This window comes from Puma concolor, chromosome C1 (genome assembly GCF_028749965.1).
Source record: "Puma concolor isolate L17-30 chromosome C1, mPumCon1.1.hap2, whole genome shotgun sequence".
Taxonomy (NCBI): Eukaryota; Metazoa; Chordata; class Mammalia; order Carnivora; family Felidae; genus Puma; species Puma concolor.
Genome location: NC_141674.1, coordinates 54,303,991 through 54,329,919, shown reverse-complemented (window position 1 = coordinate 54,329,919; position 25,929 = coordinate 54,303,991). Strand labels below are relative to the sequence as shown.

Below are 25,929 nucleotides of genomic sequence, written 5' to 3'. Positions count from 1 at the left end.
AAGGTTTGCTGTTAACTGAATGTAGTTTTAATTAAAACAGTACTTCACCCTTTCTACGGTGTGCTAAATGTTTCTATAAAGTTTTTAAAACTGAAGTGACAATCATAACTATTGATTATATGTGTAATTACCACACAAATCTTTAACACTTACATTTATCAAAGACTGTGAAAAATATTTTTGTATGCATCCAAGGCTATATAGCAAGTACATAGACTCTGGAATCTAATTGCCTGAGTTGGTTTTATTTTTTATGCACATTAATTATGAGAATTTGAGTAAGTTCTCTACCCTCTTTCTGTCTCAGTTTCCTTTTTTTGTAAAATGGAGTCGATCATAATTACCCCCTCTGAAATCTCATGAAATGCAATGAGACAATAACTATGCCTTTATAACGGGACTTGTTACCTAGTACTCTATTATGTTTATTTATTGTTAACCACATTTATCTTTCACAGCATCGCTGGAAACTATTTTGGGTAGTCATACTCTGAGCATTTATTTTTCTCTCAACAAATAATCAGTATCTATTATGTTATCAGTACAATTACCCAGATAAACATCATGGGTCCTTTATACCCTCAAGGAGTCAAGGGAGGATTCCCATAGTTCAGCCAGGTTGGTGTAGGGCACTCCATTCAGTGGAACATAGAATGGAAAGAAAGGCACAGAGAAAAAAAGGCATAGCACCTTACACATCACAAGGTATTACAATCACACCCAGTAGTGTAGCCCTGAGTGTGTTCAGAAAAGTGTACCTGGAAAAGTACACAGAAGTCTAATAGGAAGAACTTTGAAGGCCATGTGGATTTTGAAGGTCATTTGGACTTTAACCTCTATGTATGATGAAATATTGAAAACTTTTAGACTCCAGAATTATTTTCAAATTTGTAGAAGGAAAGCACATCCCGGGTATGTGAGGTGTGACAGAAAAAGGCAAATGTCAGGGGTAACAGTTAAGAAACTAGGCAATTGCAGCAGACCAGTGTTTCTCAAATTTTAACGTGCACCTGAATCAGATGAGAGCTATTTAAAACATATATTCCGATTCAGTAGTGCTGGGGTGGGGCCCTAGAGTCTGCATGTTTAATAAGCTCCCAGGTGATGTCAGTGCTGCTGGTCTCCAGCAAGGCAAGAGACTATTAAAACACTGCCAATGCTGTTTCCAACAAAAAGAAATTTATATCTAATGTACATTGAACTTTTAAGTCCTCATGGAGAAATAATTTGCAGCTCATAAAGCTGTCACCACTAATTGAAGAACTATTGTGTGCCACAAGCCAATAAAGTAGAAATATTTTATCTTGATTCTTAAGATATCTCTGAGAAGAAATCCCCTTAAAGCCTGAACGCTCAAGTGAAAATTACTTTGTTGTGTGTATGAGGAGGCAGTTGTGGTGAGTGAAAGAAGTATAATATAGGATACTGTGACGGTATTTTTTTTTAATTTTTTAAAAATGTTTATTTATTTTTAAGAGAGAGAGAAACAGAGCACAGGCAGGGGAGGGAGAGACAGACAGACAGACAGACATGGAGACCCAGAATCCGAAGCAGGCTCCAGGTTCTGAGCTGTCAGCACAGAGCCAGATGTGGGGCTCAAACTCACAGACAAGGAGATCATGACCTGAGCCAAAGTCAGATGCTTAACCAACTGAGCCACCCAGGTGCCCCTGTGATAGTCTTTTTGATGTTGTTAACTTGACTCAGCTACAGTGTCCAGTTATACAAACACTAATCTAAGTGTTGCTATGAAGATATTTTGTAGATGTGATTAAAGTCCATAATCAACTGACTTTAAGCAAGAGAGATTATCCTAAATAATCATGGAGGGCCTGGTTTAGTCCATTGGAAGACTGAAAAAGCAGAGCTGAGGATTCCCTGAAGAAGATATTCCACCTGTGGACAGAAGCCTCAGACCATGACTAGTCCAGCTTGCCTTTCCTGACAGTCTGCTTTCTGGATTTTGGACCTGCCTAGCTAGTCCCTACAACCACATATGCCCTGCAATAAATATCTTACTATGTATCTCCTACTGGTTCTGCTTCTCTAGTTGAACTCCAAAAGATTTTAGTGACTAAAAACAGAGTGCTGCTATAACAAAAACTCAAAAAATGTGGTAATGGTGTTAGAATTAGTCAGTGGGCAGAAACTGGAAGAATTTTGAGACACATGATGGAAAAAGCCTACCCTGTCTTGGACTATTAGTAGAAAGACAGTTGTTAACAACTCTGCTAGTGAGGACTTAAAGGAAGCAGGGAGCGTGTTATTGGAAATTTGAGGAAAGGAGATCCTTGTTATGTAGTGGCAGAAAGCTTAGCAGGATTGTGTCCTGCAGTTTTGTAGAAAGCATAACTTGGATACAATTTAATTGGACATATAGCAGAGGGGATGTCCAAGTAAAGTGTTGAAGATGTGTCCCGGCTTCTTCCTGCTACCTACAGTAAAATTTAAGAAGAAAAAATAAATTGAAAAAAGAATTCTTAAACAAAAAGGAACCAGGATTTGATGATTGAGAAATTCTTGGCTCAGCCAGTCTCTGAAAGGTACAAACATTGAGAGATTTGTGGCCAGGAAGGCCAAAAATATGGCTGGTCAACCTTTTGCTAATACTTCAGAAGGAATAAAAAAAATCAGAGTATTCAGTCACACAGTGGCTCTTTGAAGAGATTAAGTATGTGACTCATAAATTCCCTCATATCCCCCAAATAGAAATGGTATTATCTAGGGAAGATCTATGGATAAGCCTCTTCTTTTCTGGAGTGAATTCCTTGTAACATACATAGGACACCTATAAGGTTCTTGAGAATTTTATACAGTGGAAATTCTGCCAGCTTGTATTTAAAGAGATAGAAAAAGCTGCTGGACCCCCAAATTCTAGGTACAGGAAACAGGCTGATAAAACTACACAGCTTGTACTACAAAACAGACAAAAATCCTGGGGCCCATCGTAGACCTAATGAACAAAAGTCTCTGGGGTAGGGAAAGAGAACTCTGTGCTTTAACGGGCATGCCAAATGAAATCAGAGATAATTAGCTTTTGGAGAAAGGCAAGAATGATAGTTTACTTCCAACACTGAATAGACAACGATGAAGACGTGATAGATTTTTCTATATAGACCCTGTAAGCCAACTAAAATCAGCAAGTGGAAAGCACAGGTAGCCAGATTTAAACCAAATCAAAGGAATCACTTCCAGCTATCATAGCCATTAGAAGCAGAGTAGGCTACCAGTGAGACAACGAGCTCTTCATCAGTAACTATTTTTAAATAGAGACTAAAGGATTGTCCATCAGAAATACTGCAGGACGACACTGGGTAGGAAAGACCTTAGATCAGAATGACGGTAATTAGGGCTGCACATATCAAAGAATCTAAGGCTTGGAGCTGCAACTTCAGAGTATTTACGTGAAGAGGTTTTGGGCTGTAAAAAACAAGTTATGTAGTAAAAATGTTACCTACTATCCAGGGAGTTGATTCACCATTCACAGAGCATGAACAATCCCTCCAAAAATGAGGATTGCTTTACCTATTGCATCTGCTATTTTTTAAAAATTTTAAAGTTTATTTCTTTATTTTGAGAGAGAGAGGAATTGCATGGAGGGGAGGGGCAGAAAGAGAGAGAGAGAGAGAGAGAAGAGAGAGAATCCCAAGCAGGCTCCATGCTGTCAGCCTGACATGGGGCTTGATCCCGCAAACCATGAGATCATGACCTGAGCCTAAATCAAGAGTCAGACACTTAATCGACTGAGCCAACCAGGCACCCATGCCTGCATCTGTTTTGTATTGCAATAAACAAGTAAATAGAAAGTGTGTGTGTGTGTGTGTGTGTGTGTGTGTGTGTGTGTGTGTGTGGTGTGTGGGGTGTGTGTGTGTGTGTGTGTGTGTGTGTGTATGTGTGTCTTATTTTCAAGATAATTGGGGTGAATCAGTAAATCTGAAACAGAAAAATTAATTGATGTGGAGTGTTATTTAAACATACATATGCATGTTTGACTTTAATGAGTTCAGTTAAGCAGCCAAAGAACTACTAAGTAATTTGACAGCTTATAATGTATATGCTCTGCTGTAACTTTCACATTAATTGTACATAAATCCTTTAAGTTTGGGGCACCAGTACTCTACAGGAACCATTAGTATCTATGGGTATAGGGGTATTTAGCAAATTTACCTTGATATTGATCAGTTATATATTCCATATCCCATTAGTAATGTCAAAGAGATATGGAATACTCTAGCAGTAAAAAGCAAAAAAGAAAAACACTTTAAACATTTAGAAAGGAGACTGAAGAACAAATAAAGAAAATCTGAGTTTCCAAATATTAATAAACAGGACAATGAGTATCAACTAGTGAAGTTTAGCTATTAGAAATGCTAGTAATTTTATCTTGAAAGGAATGATATTCAAAATTCCTCCTACTAAAATGCTATCTCCGGGCCCAGAATTTAGTCCAAATTATCCAGAAGACAGTTTCTACAATCCTCATTATATAATACAATATTCTACTCATAAAGTTGCTCCATAAATGTTTTTTGAGTGAATAAATGATTTTATGAAAGACAAAGGGAACATATACAGAACAAATGAACATTATGTTGTCAAGTTATAAATGATAAGAAAACACATACTCCTAATAAGGAAGTTTAGACATTAAAATACTTCAGTAAATTCTTATGCTCTTCTTCTTTTTTTTTTTTACTTCTTTAACAAACTTTTTATTTTAGAATTATTTTAATTTTATAAAAAAAAGTTAGAGACAGCACAGAGAGTTCCCATATACACCATAACCAGTCTCCCCTATTGTTGACATCTTGTGTTAGTATGGTACATTTGTCACAACCAAGAAACCCAATATGATGGATTACTTATTCACTAGTCATTACATTATTTAGATTTTTAACATTTTTTACTTAATGTCCCTTTTCTATTCAGGATTCTATCCAGGATACCATGTTAATATAGTCATCTTGTCTCCTTAGCTTTCTTTTAGCTGTGAAAGTTTCTTAGGCTTTTCTTGCTTTTAATGACCTTGACAGTTTTGAAGAGCACTTTTTTAGTCATGTTTTTTGGTCACGTACTTTGTGGAATATGTCTCACTTTGGATTGGCTGATATTTTTCTCATGATTAAACTGGAGTTGTGGGCTTGAGGTTTAGGAAAAACCACAGAGTTAAAGTGTCATTTTCATCACATCATATGAAAGGTATATGCTATGAAAAAAAAAAAAAAAGAAAAAAAAAAGAAAGGTATATGCTAGGAACATGATTTTCCACTGTTGGTTTTAACCTTGATCATCTGGCTGTAGGTGTTTTTCAGCTTTCTCCACTGCTAAGTTACTCTTTTCCCCATTTCCATACTGTACTCTTTTTAAGGAAGTCAGTATATTTAGTCCATAGTTACAAACTGAAAAGTTATTCTCCACCTTCCTGAGAGGGGTGTGTCTATGTAAATTATTCGGAATTCCACACAAGAGATTTTTCTATTCTCTCCCATTTTAAAATTTATTCAGTCAGTTATTTATATAAGTATCAGTTCATGGTATATATTTTATACTTTCAGTTATAATACAATATACTACATTATTTAATATTTTATTCAAATTATTCTAGTTTGGGCCATTGGGGGCTCTTTCACTTGGCTCCTGTGCCTCTTCCAAGTACACTTACCATTGTGCTTTTGTTAGTTTTTCTTGTTTTTCTCTTTTTTAAAATATAATTTGGGGCGCCTGGGTGGCTCAGTCGGTTGAGCGTCCGACTTCAGCCCAGGTAATGATCTCGCAATCCATGAGTTCGAGCCCCGCGTCGGGCTCTGTGCTGACAGCTCAGAGCCCGGAGCCTGTTTCAGGTTCTGTGTCTCCCTCTCTCTCTGACCCTCCCCTGTTCATGCTCTGTCTCTCTCTGTCTCAAAAATAAATATACATTAAAAAATAATAATAAATAAATATATTTATTTATATAGAAATATTATATTAAATATATAAATATATTTATTGACAAATTGGTTTCTATACAATACCCAGTGCTCATCCCAACAAGTGCCCTCTTTAATGCCCACCACCCACTTTCCCCTCTCCCCCACCCCCCATCAACCCTCAGTTTGTTCTCAGTATCCAAGAGTCTCTTATGGTTTGCCTCCCTCCCTGTAACTTTTTTTCCCTCTTCTCCTCCCCAATGGTCTTCTGTTAATTTTCTCAAGATTCACCTATGAGTGAAAACATATGATATCTGTCTTTCTCTGACTGACTTATTTCACTTAATACCTTCCAGTTCCATCCATGTGGCTGCAAATGGCCAGATTTTATTCTTTCTCATTGCCGAGTAGTATTCCATTGCATATATAAACCACATCTTCTTTTTTTTTTTTTTTTTAATTTTTTTTTTCAACATTTATTTATTTTTGGGACAGAGAGAGACAGAGCATGAACGGGGGAGGGGCAGAGAGAGAGGGAGACACAGAATCGGAAACAGGCTCCAGGCTCTGAGCCATCAGCCCAGAGCCTGACGCGGGGCTCGAACTCACGGACCGCGAGATGGTGACCTGGCTGAAGTCGGACGCTTAACTGACTGCGCCACCCAGGCGCCCCAAACCACATCTTCTTTATCCATTCGTCAGTTGATGGACATTTAGGCTCTTTCCATAATTTGGCTGTTGTTGAAAGTGCTTCCATAAACATTGGGGTACATGTGCCCCTATGCATCAGCACTCTTGTATCCCTTGGGTCAATTCCTAGCACTGCTATAGGGCATGTCATTTCCTTTGAGTCTCCCTGCCCCCATACACTTGGACTCCCAAATGTTCCCCTCTGGCAAGTGAGAGCAGGAAGAAAGATGGATTAATAGTTCCCAGCACACATGACCCTGACCAGCCTGAAGGAAGTACTGGATAGGCTGTCTTTCCACATATACAGTATAGGCCACACACATATACCTGTGGCCTGCCATTTGATAGCTGTGTGGACATTGTCCCAGGCCTCTCGAGAGAAGTTAGGCAGGGGGTGGGGATCTGGCTCAAGATGCTCTGGGGACCCCCACCATTGGGTTTCCCAGGTGGTTGAGTTATAAAATCTTCGCTCTAGGCATGTCAAGTTCCTAACAGAGATGGTAGACTTTCTGCCCCACTGGGCAAGACAGTTTTTCCCAATAATTGAGCTTTTGTGGAGCCAAACCCCAGTAGTAGGACTGGGGTATTCTGTTCCACTATAAGGCTTGCAGGGAACTAATTCTCTAGCCTCCCAGGGCCATTGATTCTTCATGTTGGCACCAATGAAGCATCCTATCCACAAAGGGAAGGTGAGTGCTATCAGAAACCTCTCATCACACTCCCAGCTGGCCAGGGTGGCCTCTGCCAATTCTGTGGTGAAAAGTAGAGCAAGAATCACAATAACAGCGAGAGACAAAGGGTGACAGTGCATCACAGTAAGGAAACAGATATAGAAAATATGGACAGTCTATTTGTTCCACCAGACCATCGACTCCTCAGGCTTTTGCCATGCGTGGATTAGTCAGCTTCCGGAGTGACTAAAGCAGGGCTGCAGTCTCCCAGAGCCTCTGGAGTTGCAGATTGCTTCTTCTGTATAGTCAGCTTGCACAGCCTTGACGGACCAGGAATGAACTCCCAGTTTTGAGATGCTGGCTTCACTCTGCTGTGGTGAATCCAGGGACCCACCTCGGCCACCTTTACTGCCATTAGGGAACAGGGATGATGACCTTACTGGCTTCTTCAAGCTGATAAGGGATGGTGTGGGGGTACAGCAGTTAGAGTTTACCCAAGGGTCAGTTGAGTGGCCCACGGTATGGTTCTACAGGAAGGCTTTCTGGTTCAAACCTGCTTCCAAGGTAACACGTCTGCAAACCACCTTCCATTCCTGGGGTGTCCATTGATTTTTTTCACACTTTCGATGGGAAATACATTCCAGAATTCTGGCAGCTTCCAGGATAGTGGTAGGAGCTAAGATGGGAAGCCGTGCTCATTCTTTTCCGAGGCCCATCCGTCATTTCCACCCGTGCAGCGCCCAGCTCTTCTCTGCCCGCTAATGCTACTTATCCCGGGAAAGCTCGCGCGGGGCGGTGGAGCAAACCCCACAGACTAAAAGTGAAACTTGAGCAGCGCTGGCCCGGCTGCTGGCTGGTGCCTTTCCCCCTCCTGCCTCCCCGCCGTCGCCACCCTTATGCTCTTCTAAGAGTTCTAAACAAGTATTCTTGGGGTGCAGTGAGAAAAAAACATAACTACAATTTACACTTTTAAAAAAAGATATTTTTCTAAATATCTAAACAGTTTCTAAATTTTCCAAACAGTTACCTGAACACCTACCTACACCCAAATGGCCATATATCATTCCGTGTAGGAATTTTAGGTCTTACATAATATTCTTAAGATACAGACTTCATCATTTTATGGACTGCTCAGAAGTATCTGTGGTTCTCCTCTGCCTACAGTTTAAAGATTAAATTCACTCTGGTATTCAAATTCATTCTGAGATTTAATTGACCAATATTTTCTCCCACTATTAAAGACAACTCCTAGTTACCTAAACACACTTTTGCTTTTTTTTTTTCCACTTCTTGCTTTTGTTCATGCTGTTCCATCCTAAATGTTCTTACTCCATTCCGCAACACCCCTCTTTCAACCATCACCCATTACCATCATCCATCTGCTGGGCGAAATCTTAGCCAATATTCCAAGATCCAACTAAATTGACTCTTCCCTATAAGCTCTCCAATTGGAGCTATGGTAGCTATGGTCCATGATCACTTAGAAATTTATTTTGTGTCCATTTTATCATCAGCCAGTTAGTTGTGTATATACCTACATATATGCCTTTGAGGGCAAATGATGTATTATTATTAATGTTTGGTTTTCTATCCCCTAAAAGTTTATCACAGTATCTTGGATTTCTCAATGAATATGCATTGGACTAAAACAGAAGAGGCTTGGGGCTCCACAGTGGCTCAGTTGGTTACATGTCCAACTCTCAATTTTGGCTCAGTTGGTTACATGTCCAACTCTCAATTTTGGCTCAATTTTGGCTCATGATCTCATGGTTGTGAGATGGAGCCCCACAGTGGGCTCTGGGCTGACCAGTGGAGACTGCATAAGAATCCTCTCCCTCTGCCCCTCTCCAGCTCATGGGTGCATGTGCACTCTGTCAAAATAAATAAATAAACTTAAAAACTAAAATGAAATAAATAAAATAAAATAAAATAAAATAGACAAATTGTATATTTTCAATTTGTTTCATTAAAAAGAACAAAAGCAAAAAATGTTTTATTTTATGGATAATTACTGTACAATGAGTATTTACCTATAGTACTATTTAAAATTTGCATACCAGAAAGAAATTTTATTCTAAATTTCTGTAGAATATATATCATAGAAATTATATATGTAATATAATTTCAATGAATTTTAAAATATATATTCACACGAAAAATGAGGAGAAATATGACAAAATGTTACCAGGAGGTATCTTTCGATTGAGAAATTGATGAGTTTGTTTAGTCATTAATTTTTACCTTTCCGAGTGATCCAGAATAATCATGTTACTTTATAGTCCCCCCCCAAAAGAAAGCTACTTGAAAATATCTGTGTGAGATTACATGTTCTTTGGAAATGACTCCCAAGATCTAGATCCTTTCAAATACACCTTAAAGCCCAGGGCAGCCCAGTTACTGTTGGCTGTTGCTCACTGGGCAGTCGCCCCAGTTTGTAACTCATTTAGGCTCCTAATCTGTTGGAACACTTTTTCTTGTCCTTGGATGCTACTGGCTCCAATGTGGAGGAAATGTTATTATCCTGAATGCCTAAAAAGCTACATAACAGCAAGGAAATTCATAGTAGCTATTTCAGCTGTGATCAAAAAACTGTTTTGAGTTGAAAGGCAAGTTAATTGGATTGTTTGCTTACAATTTAGTACCAAGGATACAAATTACTTAACTCCAAGGTTAAAATTAGTACCAGAGCTTGGACTAAAATAGGACTTTTCTTCAAGGAATTTATTTTTTTGCATTGTCAGTATTTTTGTCAGGATACACAGTGTTATATTCATATATTTATCATCTATTTACCTCCTTATCAGAAATGGTACCAGGTGTAAAAGAGATTACAAAATTCTCCAGACTTTATACTTAAGCCAAAGTAATTATTATTTCCTTGCATTTGAAAGAATATAATAAGAACTCAAGTTAAGAAAATAAATGTTGTGGCGCACCTGGCTAGCTCAGTCAGTGAAGCATCTGACTCTTGATCTCAGCTCAGGTCTTGACCTTAGGTTTGTGAAGTCAAGCCCCATGTTGGGCTCTGCACTGGGTGTGGAGCCTATTTAGAAAAAAGAAGAAGAAGGACAAGGAGAAGAAGACATGCAGAGAAATTACTCCTAGACTATTGCCTGAAAAGGCTGCTATGAATAAACAGTTGGCTAGAATCATTTCAGAATTATGCAGTGAAATGAAGTTTTCATAGAAATGCATTTCAGATTTAAGTCCCTACGGACCTTAAAGAAAAGTGGCCAGTATTTCTGATAATCCTGATGATTGGTACACACATACTATAAACTAATTTTCACATAGCACAAAGCACTTTGTTCTCTGCAGGCATATAATGAGATTTGAGCGCAAAAACCACCAGGCCCATTCATGGCCTATAAGCCAAATCTCATCGTTGAACTGCTACAGAGTTTACACACGTTTACAATGAAAAGGCTAAGTGTTTTTGTTGTCACTGTTGTTTTGTTGTATTCTGTTTCAGAGCCCAGTTTCTAGTTCTGAACCAATGGGTCATAAAAGACACAGTATCTTATTAATTATTTTACTTACCTTCATCATATCGATGTGATATTAAGAAACCTTAATTTTTTTCTTTTTTAAATTTTAGAGAAGTGGGGGGAGCAGGGCAGAGAGAGGGAGAGTGAGAATCACAAGCAGGCTCCAAGCTCAGTGCAGAGCCCAATGCAGGACTCAATCCCATGGCCGAGGATCATGACCTGAGCCAAAATCAAGAGTCGGACACTCAACTGACTAAGCCACCCAGGCATCCCCAGGAAGCCTTTATTAGTGTGGTCCTACTAGATACCTACCCAGTACAGACTGTGGGGGAGACTTACTATTTTCCCAGCCAGCTCCCCCTTTTCTCTTCTTCTGGTCACAGTATTTCCTTTGGTGGCGAACTGCTGCCCCTCGGATTCCAAGCGCATGGATCTGCTACAGCATCCTGGCTTCAGAGGCCACCTTGCACATGGCTTTGTGCTATGTGAAAATTCATTTATAGTATGTGTGTGCCAATCACCGAGGCTATCAGAAATACTGGCCACTTTCCATTAAGGTCCATAGGGACTTAAACCCAAGGAGGATTTGTCATAGTATATCACAGTTCTATGGGGTGGGAACACCAATAGAAGGGTAGTGAACACTGATCTCTGAAGCTTTTCAAACAGAAGCTGGGTCGGGAGGATCAAGGGGTGGGCGTCAAAGGGTTCAGCAGCATTTTCCCCTCCTATGGTGGTGAATAAGTGTGGCTGTGAGCGGCAGCTTCCAGCAGCCAGGTTCTCTGCCACATGGAAGATCTCAGCCTGGGGGAGAAGACATAATTTGAAAATCAGGCCACGCAAGCAGGTGTTCAGCAAATGTGACAATTTTTGTATGCAACTGAACTCCATTTCTCCAGTGATATCCTGTTGTACCAATGGATAGAAACCAAACCTCAATGAGTTCAGGTTCCTCTTTTTTCCCTTAACTTCTCTTCTAACTTCTAAGCAGGAGACAGTAAGAGAAACATCAGCTGGGCCCAATATAAGCAAAAGCTCTGATCCTTGGTCAGGTATTGAATTTCACATGGGACTCCTCATCCTGTCTGTTTTTCAGATGTTGATCTACATGGGTCCATGCCAAAGGTCACTTCAGGATCAATGACTCTCCCTGCTTTCCCCTAGTGCCTTTCTGAAGTGAATCGAGAAATATTCTCCAACCACTACCTGGGCTACGGCCACCTTGGCAAGGCTTTCTAAGCACGCCCATGCTATTCTCAGGAATGAAGCTACTGTCCCTACACCTCAGTGAGTCAAGTCGGAACTCTGCAAGGCTACTTCAGATTTGACTGCCTTCATTGCACAGACATGCTGCCCCATGCTATCCCCAGTTGCCAAGCCATTAGGGTCTTCTCTCCATCCCTACTTCTATTTAGGATAAAGGGCAACCACTCTTTCTACTCTGGATCCTCTCCACTCTTAGTTTTCCCCCACACATTGAGAGTGTCTGTTGCTCCCCCATCGAGCTCAGCCCTCAGATATAAACTTCATAGGATACTTCAAAAATTTGTTTCAACTATAGATTGGCTGTAATTGATATTATAAAACACATTCAGTTTAAGACACCAAACAACATAGACACTCACAGGGTGTTGATTAGTGAAGGATTCATTAACAGTATGCAGGGCCTCTTTCTCAACGGTGTACCAACTTAGCTCTCTTTGTTTCACCCTTGGCTTTCTTCTTTTCCCCTAATTTAGGATACTTCTCTTAGTCTTCAGAGTCTGAATTCACTCCCAGTCTGTGTTTCTGAGACTCAAGACACAGTCTATTATCACATCTCCTGTGGCAATGGACACAAAAAAATGCCCACGATGAAAGAGTGTTATAGGGAAAATAAACGAAGAGTACTGGGGAAAAACATAGCAAGTAATATATCAAAACATTCCTCCACAGAGAGCATGATGTCCAGGAAGAAGAGGGGCAGGGGTCACATGAGGGAAAAGTGAATCCTGATGGTACTCACCTCTTGGACCACGGCTCTGAGTCCCTCCCAGAGAGCTTTCTCCTGCCTTCATGAAGCTTAGTTGATCAACTCTGCCTCAAGATCTTTCCTTAATTCCCTCCTTTTGCTTAAGCTAATTCAAGTTATGCATGGCTGACTCAATATAATAGCTTAGCCAAGAATGGGCATTTTTATTTCATGGAATCAGGAAGAGTTGAGCAACTAAACAACCAGAAGAGCAGACACGTAGCTGGTCTTCATGAATTCTAACACTACCATTAGCCTTCTCCATCTCTTCTCTCTGCTGCTCAGTATGAGTGGGTTTCATTCCTTTTTACTATGTCTCTCCCCGAGGTGGGAAACATGGCTACTGATCGTTCCCCAGTTTTTCATCAGTGGGTTCTACTATCAGATAAAAGAAGAAATAAGTCAGTGTTTAAAGTCTCTATTAATTTGTTTCAGTAGTAGAAATGTAAAGAGAAAGAAAATTATTGGGTTCGCCAATTCTTCTTCCATGAAATATGGACAGTAGCTTCTGTTTGGATTATATCTGCATAAAAAAAATTCTGTCTATGACTAAGCTATCTGTCCCTTTTAAATTCCTTCTTAAAAGTGCATAAAGGAAAGAATGAATTTCAAAAGACTACTTTGTGTCTTTTTCTCAAGCTAAACACAGAGAAAAGAAGTAATGAGAACATAAACAAAAAATATATTTTTAAACAGACAAAAGCTAAAAAAGTCATGTGTTAATGTCTCTGCAGTCAAAATTAAATGTGATATGACACAACAAAAGAGGATATTACATTCCCAACAAAGAAGAATTTTAAAGTCAAGGAGACTGAACTACGATAAATAACGCCCTATGTTCTTCTACCCTGCCCAAACGTTGGGTACTTTGGAAATTTTGTTTCGATTACAAATTGGCTGTACTTGACATTATGAAACACATTGAATTTAAAACACCAACAAATACAAACATCCAAAGCCCGTTGCTTAGTGATGGAGTCATCTATAAATGAGCTTCTGCAATTATTTATAATAAAAAGGACATGGATTAGCGCAAATACAAACGTTTCTGGATCTGTGAACATAAAAGTTCTTAGTCACTCAAACTTCATGGAAAAGTCCTGTAAACGTCTTGTTTAAACTTCCAGGTGCGCTCTTACCCTCTCCTCTCTTGCTTCCCCCGTTGGAGGGACAGTGAAATGCAATACCGAAACATGCAGAAAACAACCATTTTGGCTTTTAAACCTCCTTCTATTTTCCCCTGATACTATTTCCCTCTTTACCAGGATTGAGACCCTGTTATGTAAACAACTAAACTTGAGTGCCTGCCTTGACATCGTTCACATTGGCCACTTGCCCCAGATTTGTAAGATTCTTGTGGTAAGATGAAATACAGCTGAATTCCCTTCATGTTTCAAAGTCAAACACTCACTTAGATCAATGGTTCCCAGGCTCTGGATTTCAAAAATGAAATTTCACAAATGAAATTTCAAAAATGTGTGGTGAACCAGCACAGGCTTGCCAACTTTTTCTTTTGCCAAGAAAGGATTTAGGGAAAATAATGCTCTCTACTATCAGTATCATTTTACAAAATAAAGAGCATTTTTAAGGCCAAAGAAGTAAGCAGTATATTATGTCAAGTTAAAAAAAGTGGGGGGAGGCGGTCATCATTCCCAAGAAGAAAGAGTAGACAACAATACACTGATTGTATCACTCAGAATTCTGACAAGAAGCACATGGCACCCTTAGAGGGGTTAAATGAAAAGTACTTCAGTCAAGTGACTATTTACAGAGGTGTGGGCAAAATTTTAAAAATTCCAACAGGGGATATGAGTTACCCAGAAATAGCCACAGCAGGAAGCCATTATTTCTCTGGGGCCTGAAGGGGTGGGGAAAGGGAACAGTGTTTCTGGAGCCAAGTGAGAGCGGGAGACAACAGGAGCTGGATCTGGGACAAAGGCAGCCATGGCCTGCCATGATGAAGAATGGAGAGAGTGAAGCTAAAGAGACCACATCTATCTCCTCCATCCTGCCTGAACTCAACTGGAAATCAAGGGCAAGGGGCCCTGGGTGTTGCAGTCCACAGACAGCCTCTAGGGGCACGGAACAGATCAAAAAGGGTGAAATATGGATGGGGCTGTGGGTCCACTAGAGCATATAGACATTCTCTGGTGGAGGGGCCAGGGACCAGGCAGAGCAAAGTGTGTACATGTGAATGTCATTTTTCACTTCAATTGCAGGAAAATTACAAGAGAAATTTTATTTTAAGATATAATATTACTTGTAATTATATGCTTGATACACTGGTCATTTAGTGGCTCAGTATCTAATAGTGTAACGTCAAGTGGTGTTCAAATGGGCAACTTGTTCTAGTACTTTATTTTTATCACACTCATTAAAAATTCAACTTCACAAAGCTATAAAATAGAAGCAACACTTGACATTTTTATTTAGTTCAGAACATTTTGAGTGAATTAATGCCAAAATATAATAGCCTCCGGCCTCAGAGACTTTTCCTACCAGAGAGTTTCCCAAACTTTTGCCGCACGTTGATATCATCTGGGATCTTAAAAAAAAAAAAAATACTGATGCCTGGCTTACACCCCAGAAATACTGATTTAATTGGTAGAGGTAAAACTTTGCAAAGGATATTTTTTAAAAGTTTTTATTTTAGGAATTTTAGATTTAAAGAAAAGCCGTAAAGATAGAGTTCCCAGGGCATCTGGGTGGCTCATTAGATTAAGCGTCCAACTTTGGCTCAGGTCATAATCTCAGGGTTCATGAGTCTGAGCCCCACATTAGGCTCCCTGCTGACATTGAGTCTCCCTCTCTCTCTGCCCCTCCCCTGCTCATGTTCTGTCTCTCTCTCTCTCTCTCTCTCTCTCTCTCTCTTTCTCTCCTTCTCTCAAAAATAAACATTAAAAAATTTTTAAAAATAAAAAGATAGTAGAGTTTCCATATATGTCATACTTGATCTCCCCTATAATTAACATCTCACTTTAGTATGGTGTATTGATCACAGTCAATGACTCAATCTTGAAACACTGATACATAATTTTAAACTAACACCTATACTTTATTCAGATTTCCATTAGTCACCTTATGCTCTTTTTCTGTTCCTGGATCCCACCCAGGATAGCACAATACATTTTAGCATGTCTCCTTGGGCTCTTGGCTGGGATCATTTCCCAGAATTTTCCTGTTTTGGATGGCCTTATAGTACTGAGGAGTACTGGTCAGGTATATTGTATGACATCTCTCAGTTTGGGTCTGTCTAATGTTTTTCTGATGATGAGACTATGCTTCTATGTTATATAGGGAGGAAGACCACAGAGGGAAAGTGTTACTCTCATCACATCATGTCAAGAGTACATACTATCAATATGATTTATCACTGTTAATGTTGACCTTGATCACCTGAGAGACACAGTGTTTATTTACCAGGCTTCTCTGCTGTAAAAGTACTTGTTTGTTTTCCTTTCCACCCTGTATTCTGGGAGAAAATCACATGCACAGCCCACACTTCAGAAGTGGGAAGTAGGCTCCTCCTCCTTGAAAAAAAAATTTTAATGTTTATTTATTTTTGAGAGACAGAGAATGAGCAGGGGAGGAGCAAAAAGGGAGGGAGACACAGAATCCGAAGCAGGCTCAAGGCTCTGAGCTGTTAGCACAGGGCCCAACACAGGGCTCATACTCATGAACCACAAGATCATTTCCTGAACCGCTTAACCGACTGAGTCACCCAGGCACCCCAGGCTCCTCCTCCTTGAGGACAAAGGATTTACATAAATTATTTGGAGTTCTGCATGGGAAATTGATCTATTTCTGCCACGATTATTTATTGATTTAAGCATTTATTTGTATCAATATAGATTCATAGATATTTATTTATATTCTGGATTAGAATCCAGTGCCATTTTATTTATTTTGTTTGTTCACATTGCTCCATTTTTGGTCATTAGGAACTCCTTTCACTGGCTCTTGTTTGTTTTCCTTTGTTTGGTTTTCTTTCTTTTTTTTTTTTTTTTTTTTTGGAACTTCCACACTTTCTGGCACCATAAGATGCTCCAGGCTCATCTTGTGTATTTCCTCTATAGTCAGCCGTTTATCCAAGGATTCCTGGTTCCTTTCATTGTACAATAGTATTAGATATAAACATATGGGTATGTATGTGTCCTTGTTTCTAAGCCCTTTCATCTGACAGACCAAAAAGATATGTGTGCATATAGCTAATCCCCATATAGATACATATCTATAAATATTTCTATATATAAACACCTATACCATAGAATTCATACTAATATCTCTAACTCTTATCAAGAACCAAGAGGATCATTCCTGCCTCTCCTCTTGCCTACCTGTAGGCTCCTGATATCCATTTACTTAATTGTTTAATTCTGGTATACGTGTATATTGGTTTCAGAACTGCTAGTCCATTCCCCCATGGGAAACTTCATCAACCAGACTAGAGTGCTTATGTACAATTCCTTTTTCCTCTGGGCTTCTAGTTGCTGCCACTCATTTCCAAGGCTATTTAGGTCAATGTACTTGTCCTCTAATCCTGGCAGTGAGGTTTTGTTCATACATTTGTAACATATTTAGATTGTTTTGTCATATTCTATATTCCATCCTGGGATCCCTTGACCTCCCAAATGATTTTTTTTTTTTAATTTACATACATTAAGGTTCACTCTTTGTGTTGCAGAGATCTATGGGTTTTGACAAATGCATAGTATCAGGTACCCAACATTACGGTATCACACAGAAAGTTATCACCACCATTATGCTCATGGATACTTCACCTATTCAACCTTCCCCCTCCCTAAACTTCAAAAATGACTAATCCATTCATTGTCTTTATAGTTTTGCCTTTCAAGAATGTGCTATAAACTCATACAGTATATAGCCTTTTTAGACTGCCTACTTTCACATATGCGTTTATCACTCACCTGTATCTTGAATGGCTTGATAACTTATTCTTTTTTATTACTAAATAGTATTTCACTATATGTATGTGCCACAATTTGTTTATCCATTCACCTACTGGAGGATATCTGGTTGTTTCCAGATTGTGTTGATTATGAGTAAAGCTGCTATAAATTTTACATGGAGGCTTTGTGTGGATATAAGTTTTCAAATCAACAGGGTAAACACTTAGGAATTTCTGGATCATATGATAGATTATATTTAGCTTTATAAGAAACTGCCAAACTTTCTTGCAAAGCAGATGTCTGACTTAGGGATTTTTAAGAGCTTCCCAGATGATTTCAATGTGCAATAAAGTTTAGGGGCTGATGCTCTATTCCGAAAGGTTTGAGAAAAGCGTCAGTTAGGGATAGGATGAGTGTCTACCCATGAGGGCTGCAAAAAGAGAGTTTCAGGGCATTCTCCTCCTCAAGGCTACTCATAACTCAAGATACTGATCATACAAAGAGCAGTCAGTAATTTTTGTGGTGGATAAGTCACAGGTAAATCTGGTGATAAATCTTGGAACTATACCTTTCCACCGACTTACCTTTGTGAGAGGTCAGATAAATGTCCATACTGCTAAAGATGTCCTCTGAAATGCCACCTCAATAGAAGATGTAAACAAAAGAACCAAAACGGGTAAGAAGGATGGGTTAGTCAGATGCTTTGCATTCAAGTTAACAGAATCCCAAATCAGCATAAGGAGAAAAAGGGTGTGGGGAGAAGGGGTGGTATCTATTCGCTTATGTAGTTGAAATGTGCAGGGGTAGTCGAATCTCAGCACGACACAAATGATACCAACAAATTGGTCTTTCTTCCATTCTTCTTTCTTCTTTTCCTCTTCTCTCCTTCTCTCCCTCCCCTCCTTATCAAACCCCGCCTTCATCTCTCTAATCTTTTCTGTACTAACATTCTGGGTGGTGTCTCTGAATGTGTACAAATTTCTTCTTATAAGGACACCAGTCAGATTAGATTGTGGTCCACCCTAATGGTCTCATTTCAACTTAATCACCTCTTTGAAGGCCCTATCTCCAAACACAATCAGATTCTGAGGTATTGGAGGTTAGGACTTCAACATACAAATGTTGGAGGAGAAAAAAATTCAGTAGTCCATAACAACTATGCTCCCAGTGGGGAATCATTTCTTGTTTTCTACGTGAAGGAAAAAAAGGTGAGGACCAGTGCATATCTATCTCATATAACTTTCACATTTTCAATGTTGACTTATTAAATTCTCTTCTTCTCTTTTTTAAAAATAACACTCATTGAATTTTTTTTAAAGAATCCATCGTAAATGTGCTTTGAAAGGAAAAGCTAAGGGAAAGTAGCTGTAGTCTAGGAAAATACATCAGAAGACTATATCTTGAGCATCCTACTTGGATTCTTGGGTTTTGAGAGTCACCATATTGGGTGCTAAAAACTTCTTTTAGTTTTTGTCATTATTTAAATTACTGCTGAGAGAAGCCTAGGAAATCACTCTGAAGAGCCCTAATACTTTAAAAAGAGGTAAAAGATGGGAACCCCATTGTTATCAGTAAAATTGTTTTTCCCAGAAAGCTATGTCTTAACACCTAATACTTGTACATGTGACCTTATTTGAAAATAGAGTATTTGCAGATATAATCAAATTAATATGTGGTCATTCTCAACTAGGATAGGCCTTAATCCAGTATGACTGGGGCCCTTATAAGAAGAGAAAGTAGAGACACAGGAAAAGAATGTTGCAGACAGAGAAGATGTGAAGATTCAGTCCGAGACTGGAGCTATGTTGGTATAAGCCAAGGAAAGCGTGGGGCTCCCAGAAGCTGGAAGAGTCAAGAAAGATCCTCCCCTAGAGACTTCAGATGGAACATGGACCTGCCAACATCTTGATTTTGACTTCTAGAAGCCAGAACTGGGAAATAATAAATGTAAGTTGTTTTAAGCCATCCAGTTTGTGGTACATTTTCACGGCAACTTCTAGGAAACTAATACACCCACCGAGAAGACTGAGAAGGGGAAGCCAGAGAGGAAGTAAGAAACCCAGCTTTTGGAAGTCAAAAGAAGAAAATGGATGGGGAGTTGTTTGTATTGTCAACTACTCTAGACAGGTTACATAATATCCAAATTGTAAGTATCTGTTGAGCTTAGCATTATGCAAGTGCATAGGCATTTACCATTAATATAAAGAATTGTTAAGCAGTTTCAGTAGAGAGATCACTTCTGGCTAAAGGATTAAGGAAAATTTCATGGATGGTATGGCATTGAAGCTGGAATTTAAAGCATAAATAGGATTCCAATATGTAAAAATGGAAAGTGTTGTAGTTAGAGGGGGGAAGTGAGTAAAATTATGGAGAGAAAAAAATTCAAGACATGAAGAGGAAATGGACAATAGTACACAAGGTCTTTATAAAGGAGATGTTATTTGGAGTCAGATCACAGATGTCCTTAAATGCTATGCTAAGAAGTATGAACTCTACTCTGGAAATTGGGACATGGTACAATATTAAGTATAAGTTAAAGAAGATTGTATGGAAAATGGTATATAAATATTAATGAGTAAGCAAAATGGACAAATGAGAGGACTATAGACAAGGAAAACTGGAAGCTACTAGAATGCCCGGAAGAGACATTCCCAAGATCTGAACTAAAGTGACAATGAGAATGGAAATATAGTTCCTATTTTTGAAGCCCTATCATATACCAGGTGTCAGCTGGCTGCATTATATAGGTTAATTGCTACATCTGACAATTCCTCTCTCTGGTAGGACTTACTGTCCTGATTGTACATTTGTGGAAACTATGACTCAGAGACATTAGGTATCTTATCCGAAGTCACACAAAACTAATAAATACTGGGGCTAATATTTGTACCCAGAAATCTGGTTTATTTTTAGGACTCTTGCCTCATCAACTTACCTATCCTACAGTTCATGTTGCAAATTCTAGATACTATTTGGAAAGTATATTAAATGACACTCTGCACACTTCAATTTGGCAACACCTCCTTCAAAAAGGAAAGAATGGGGCGCCTGGGTGGCTCAGTCGGTTAAGCGGCCGACTTCGGCTCAGGTCATGATCTCACGGTCCGTGAGTTCGAGCCCCACGTCGGGCTCTGTGCTGACAGCTCAGAGCCTGGAGCCTGTTTCAGATTCTGTGTCTCCCTCTCTCTTACCCTCCCCCATTCATGCTCTGTCTCTCTCTGTCTCAAAAATAAATAAACGTTAAAAAAAAATGGGAAGAATATTGTGAAAACACAGCCATTCTCTTTGGGAAACTCACTGTGTGGATTGTATATCGTTTGCCATCTATTTTCCCATATTTCCTAGCTCCTAAAACACACTGTTTCACTATCATAAGCATTTAATAACTTTCCTTTTCCCACCAGTACCTGGGACGCCAGGTGCATTTTGACATAATACCTTTGAAAAGTACCTTTTTGAACTATCTTTGAAGCACTGCTACTCAGTGCACATTGATTTTCCTTTTAAACTAGAATCACTTAGTGTTTCCCTGTCAGACACTCACTGATGACCATTTATCCCTGAGACATACATGAATGAATCAGACAATGTTCTAATGATACTGAATTGGAAAGAAAATGGTACCTTGATTCCTGTTTATAAGTTTATTGTATCAAAATAAAGATACAAACTTTTAAAGAGGGCATGCTTCAATGCTTGATGAAACAGAACACAAGCTATCCTTTGATGAGCTTTTAAAGAAATCCTTGATGTATTTATTTTTAATAATAAAATATTGGGAAGTCAAGTGTATTCCTGCACATCTCAGGCATTGAAGGAAATGATCAATGTCATTGCAAGATAACTGGCTACCATCTTCTGAGGATCTAAACTAAAAACAGGAGAACTGGAGGATTAGGAGAGAAAAGCACAGGGACCGAATAATTGCCTTTCCTCCTTCTGTTTATATAATAAATGCACTCATCGTTGCCATGGCAAAGGAGCCAGTCTGTTTTTCCCATTCCTCTGTTTCTACCGGTTATTATATCCAACACCAGCAAATGTCATATTTCACTATCATCTTTCTTGGATCATTATGTTTATCCATCTACTCTGCATTTACTACTCTATTCATAGTCTTTTTCATAGTGATACTGAGACAAAAAGTGATTTCAGATGAGGGAAGTAGCTTCAGATACAGTTAGAGGAACGAGGAAGCAAAGAGTGATGGAAGGGAGAAGGAGAAAAAGACCTCTGCAGTTAGCCTTCCTAACGTTGGAAAGCCCCACGGGTCCAATAGGAAAGAACTCTAAAAATGTCATATAAAGCAAATTCCATCTTGTTGATAAGTTGAATCAACTTTGTAGATGTATATTTTGGCTTTCTAAACCCAAACCACCATAATGATGGCAGTCATAGTCTCTTTTGTCATGATCAGGCTGAGCTCATCTCAGCATCAATTCTAAATTAGGGGAATTAATAATACCACTGTTCTCAGATAGTCATGCAACATGTGGAGTATTCTGTCCAATCCATGATGCCACATCTTGTCAGAGAAAGTGACACATTAATGTGTTTTGTAAAGATGACAACCAAGGTCTTGCAGCCACATTCCCCCGCTCATTAATTCGTTTGTGTATCCAAAGATTACTTATTAAAAGCATATTATGTGCTAAGCAGTGATTTAACCTGAAATTAAAAACAAACAAACAAACAAAACACGAGTAAGCCTTCATCCCCTTCTCTCAAAAAGTTTACATTTCAATCCAGCCATGCAAGAGGCAGTTGAACGAACAGGGTGTTTTTAGTTTAGAAAAAAAGAACACTGAGTTTGAAGAACTATCCCTAAGAAGATACAAAATTTAGGAAAATGCCACAATCTATAGGAAACAATCAATAAGGGCGAGATAAGTGGTTGCATCCTGTTTATATGCCCTAAGGATTGAATGTATAAACAATCAGCTCAATTGTTCTTTCTTGTTCATTTCCATTCCACAGGCAAAAGGATGAGGTAGACTGCCTTTGCTTTCATAAATCCTTCAGTTGCAGGCTCTGATATTCTTGTTGAAACAATTCTACAGAACAAAGGGACCATGGGAAAGCTCAGGACAGGAAAGTTTCCAGCCTTGCACAATTTAGAAAGAGTCCAGCCAACAAACAACCTGGATTCTGCCTCAAAGATTTGAACAGTTCCCATGTGGAATAATTTAGAGACTAGACTCACGTAAAGTTGCAAGAAACTAAATTGAGACTAATAAGTGGATAGTATAAAACTAAGCTTTCAAATCAATACTAAAAACAAAGAAACAAAAAAACTCTAGAGCAATACTTCTCAAACTACAATATGCATATAAATTATTGGGAAAGCCTGTTAAATGTAGATTCTGATTCAGGTCTGGCATACAGCTTGGGATTTTTAATTTCTAACAAAATCCCAGTTTGGGCTGATGCTACTGATCCTAGGATTAAATTTCATGTATTGCTGCTCTACAGACCTCTAACATTAGGGCCCACGAGGATGTACTGGGTTACAGGCACTAGAACTACTTAAGCAGAAGCTTATTTGTCAGGCATACAACAGAAAGGAAATCTATGCTGCATGAGAGAGTGGGCTAGATGTTCCTTTTTAAATCTAAATCATTCGATTCAGGGCTTTTTATAATGGACTTAATTTTACATGTGATTGCTTCTTTTTAAGTATTAAAACATTTTCGCATAGATAATGAAAGTAAAGTGAGACTTTTCTTACCACTTCAATAGATGTGGAAACAGAAGATCTTAGACACTGAGTGATTTGCTCAAAATTCACTCTGTCATACAATGAATTTATTAAGCACCTACTCTTAGCTAAGATCTAGCAGAGGGCTGGACAACCAGCAATGAACATGTAGAACCCTGCCTCCCAAAGATCACAGACTAGCTGAATAGCACATAACACATCTATGTGATCAATTTCATTTGCTATTAGCACACTGAGTTGCCAGACAAAGACTCTCAGATCAGGAAAACTGATCACTATGACAGTGAGACCAAGGGGAAAAGAATCCATCATTTGAAGTGCCATCATTCAAGTGACAGAGAAGAGCTCCACTGAATTTTCCAGCAGTTTGGGATCTATTAGGAGGGACAGCATGACTCTGGCACTTTGACAGGACAGCATTTCACTTAACTTGAAGAAAGTGTGATATAAGCAACAGTTAAGTCATCCTAACCTCTAGCAACAAAACAGAAACTAAAAATCCCATCTACTCACTTCTCCACCAGCTGACCTACCTCCCCACCCCCACTTTGTAGGATGGGACCGAAATCCTCCCATTACGACCATCTAGAATCTTTCACACTGCAAAAATAGGCAGACTGAGACCTCACAGGAAATAAAAACCCACCAAGACGTTGTGTGCTGATTAGCATTTACACATTTAGTTTAGTGTAAAGTGAACCTGATAATTCCTTTCTTCATCAAGCTCGTCCATACAGCACCTCAGTATTACTCTCTTCCAATCCCCTCAACAATTTCCAGGATGACTTCCATCATACTTTATCTCTTTCTAAGACTCGGAGTACTGCTCAGTCCATTATGAATTATGTCTTCTGACTTCTGTTTCACTCTTACTACAAGGCTCCAATCCTTTCATCTTTTCTCTATGCCATCTTTATTTTCTTTTCTTCAGCCCACTACCATTTAAGGTTTAAGGTAATACAGTAGAGAGAATGTTGAGACATGCTAAAATAATTTTGTATATCCTCAGGTCTCTTCATTGTGTGTCAGAGGTTGGGTTTCCCAGGAAACAGACTTCCAGATAGAGATTTGCATGCAGGTGGCTTATTGGGAAGTGCTCCACAGAACACCATCTCCAAGGGAGTAAGAGAAGCAGGACTGGACAGCTGGGAAAGAAGAAAAACAATACAGCTGCCACAGGTGCCTAAGACAATTTCACAAGGAATACTGAAGCTGGGATGACCCTTCTGAGATATCCCTAATTGAGGCCAGGGGAGAGGGCTTTATATCATCTACATTGATTAGTCAATAGTCCGAATAGCAAAACACAGCATCCACTATAATCCACTTCTCACGCTGCCTGAATCCATTTGCTTCACATAATGAATTTACCTCATCTGGGAAGAACTCTTCCAGAATTCTAATTGGTCTTTCCTCCTTGGAAAAACTTACAAGATGAAGAAAGTTGGTGGAACAAACTATAGCTTCTGCCACTGCAGCTGGTCCTTGAAACATAGCTGACTCTTTTTTTTCTTTTTTAATGTCTATTTATGTATGAGGACAGAGACAGAGCACAAGCAGGAGAGGAGCAGAGAGAGAGAAGGAGACACAGAATCTGAAGCAGGCTCCATGCTCCAAGCTGGCAGCACAGAGTCCAATGCGGGGCTCCAACCCATGACCTGCAAGAGCATGACCTAAGCCGAAGTTGGACGCTTAACTGACTGAGCCACCCAGGCGCCCTGAAACACAATTGATTCTTATCACCTTCCTCTACTTCCTATTCTCTTATTTATTTGTTTGTTTATTATTTTAATTCCAGTGTAGTTAACATACAGTGTTATATTAGTTTCAGGTGTACAGTAGAGTGATTCAACAATTCTATAAGTTGCTCGGTGCTCATCAAGATAACTAACTGTACTCTTGATCCCTTGACCTATTTCACCCATCCCCACCCACCTCTCTTCTGATAACCATCTGTTTGTTCTCTATAGCTAAGTGCCTGTTCTTCTGTTAGTCTCTTTTTTTTTCTTGGTTAATTTGTTTTGTTTCTTAAACTCCACATTAGTGAAATCGTATGGTATTTGTGTTTCTCTGACTTATTTCACTTAGCATTATACTTTCTAGATCCTTCCATGCCACTGCAAATGGCAAGATCTCATTCTTTTTTATGGCTCAGAAATACTTTATTGGATATATCTACACCACATCTTCTTTATCCACTCATCTATTGATTGACCCTTGGACTCCTTCCATATCTTGGCTATTGTATATAATGCTACTATAAACATAGGGGTGCATATATCCTTTTGAATTAGTGTTTTCGTATTCATTTACCCAGCAGTAGAATTACTGGACCATACGGCAATTCTATTTTTTACTTTTTGAGAAACCTCCATACTGTTTTCCACAGTGGCTGCACCAGTCTGCATTCCTACCAACAGTGCAAGAGGGCTCCTTTTTTTCCACATCCTCACCAAGACTTGCTGTTTTTTATTTTTCATTTTAGTCATTCTGACAGTTGTGAGATCATATCTCACTGTGGTTTTGATTTGCAT

General features: G+C 39.1%; 1 protein-coding gene across 2 annotated transcripts in view; it reads right to left on the bottom strand.

Annotated features, from left to right (window-relative positions):
- Positions 1–11,559, bottom strand: part of LEPR (leptin receptor) — a 105,661-nt gene extending 94,102 nt beyond the window's left edge. The window contains exons 1-2 of one of the 2 annotated variants that reach the window (XM_086717216.1): positions 11,068–11,559; positions 10,204–10,310 (exon numbers count right to left, since the gene is read on the bottom strand). The gene's annotated coding sequence lies outside the window, so the exon portion shown is untranslated. The remainder of the gene's footprint in view (positions 1–10,203; positions 10,311–11,067) is intronic. The other variant, XM_086717218.1, reaches the window with a different exon arrangement.
- Between the last annotated feature and the right edge of the window lie 14,370 nt (positions 11,560–25,929).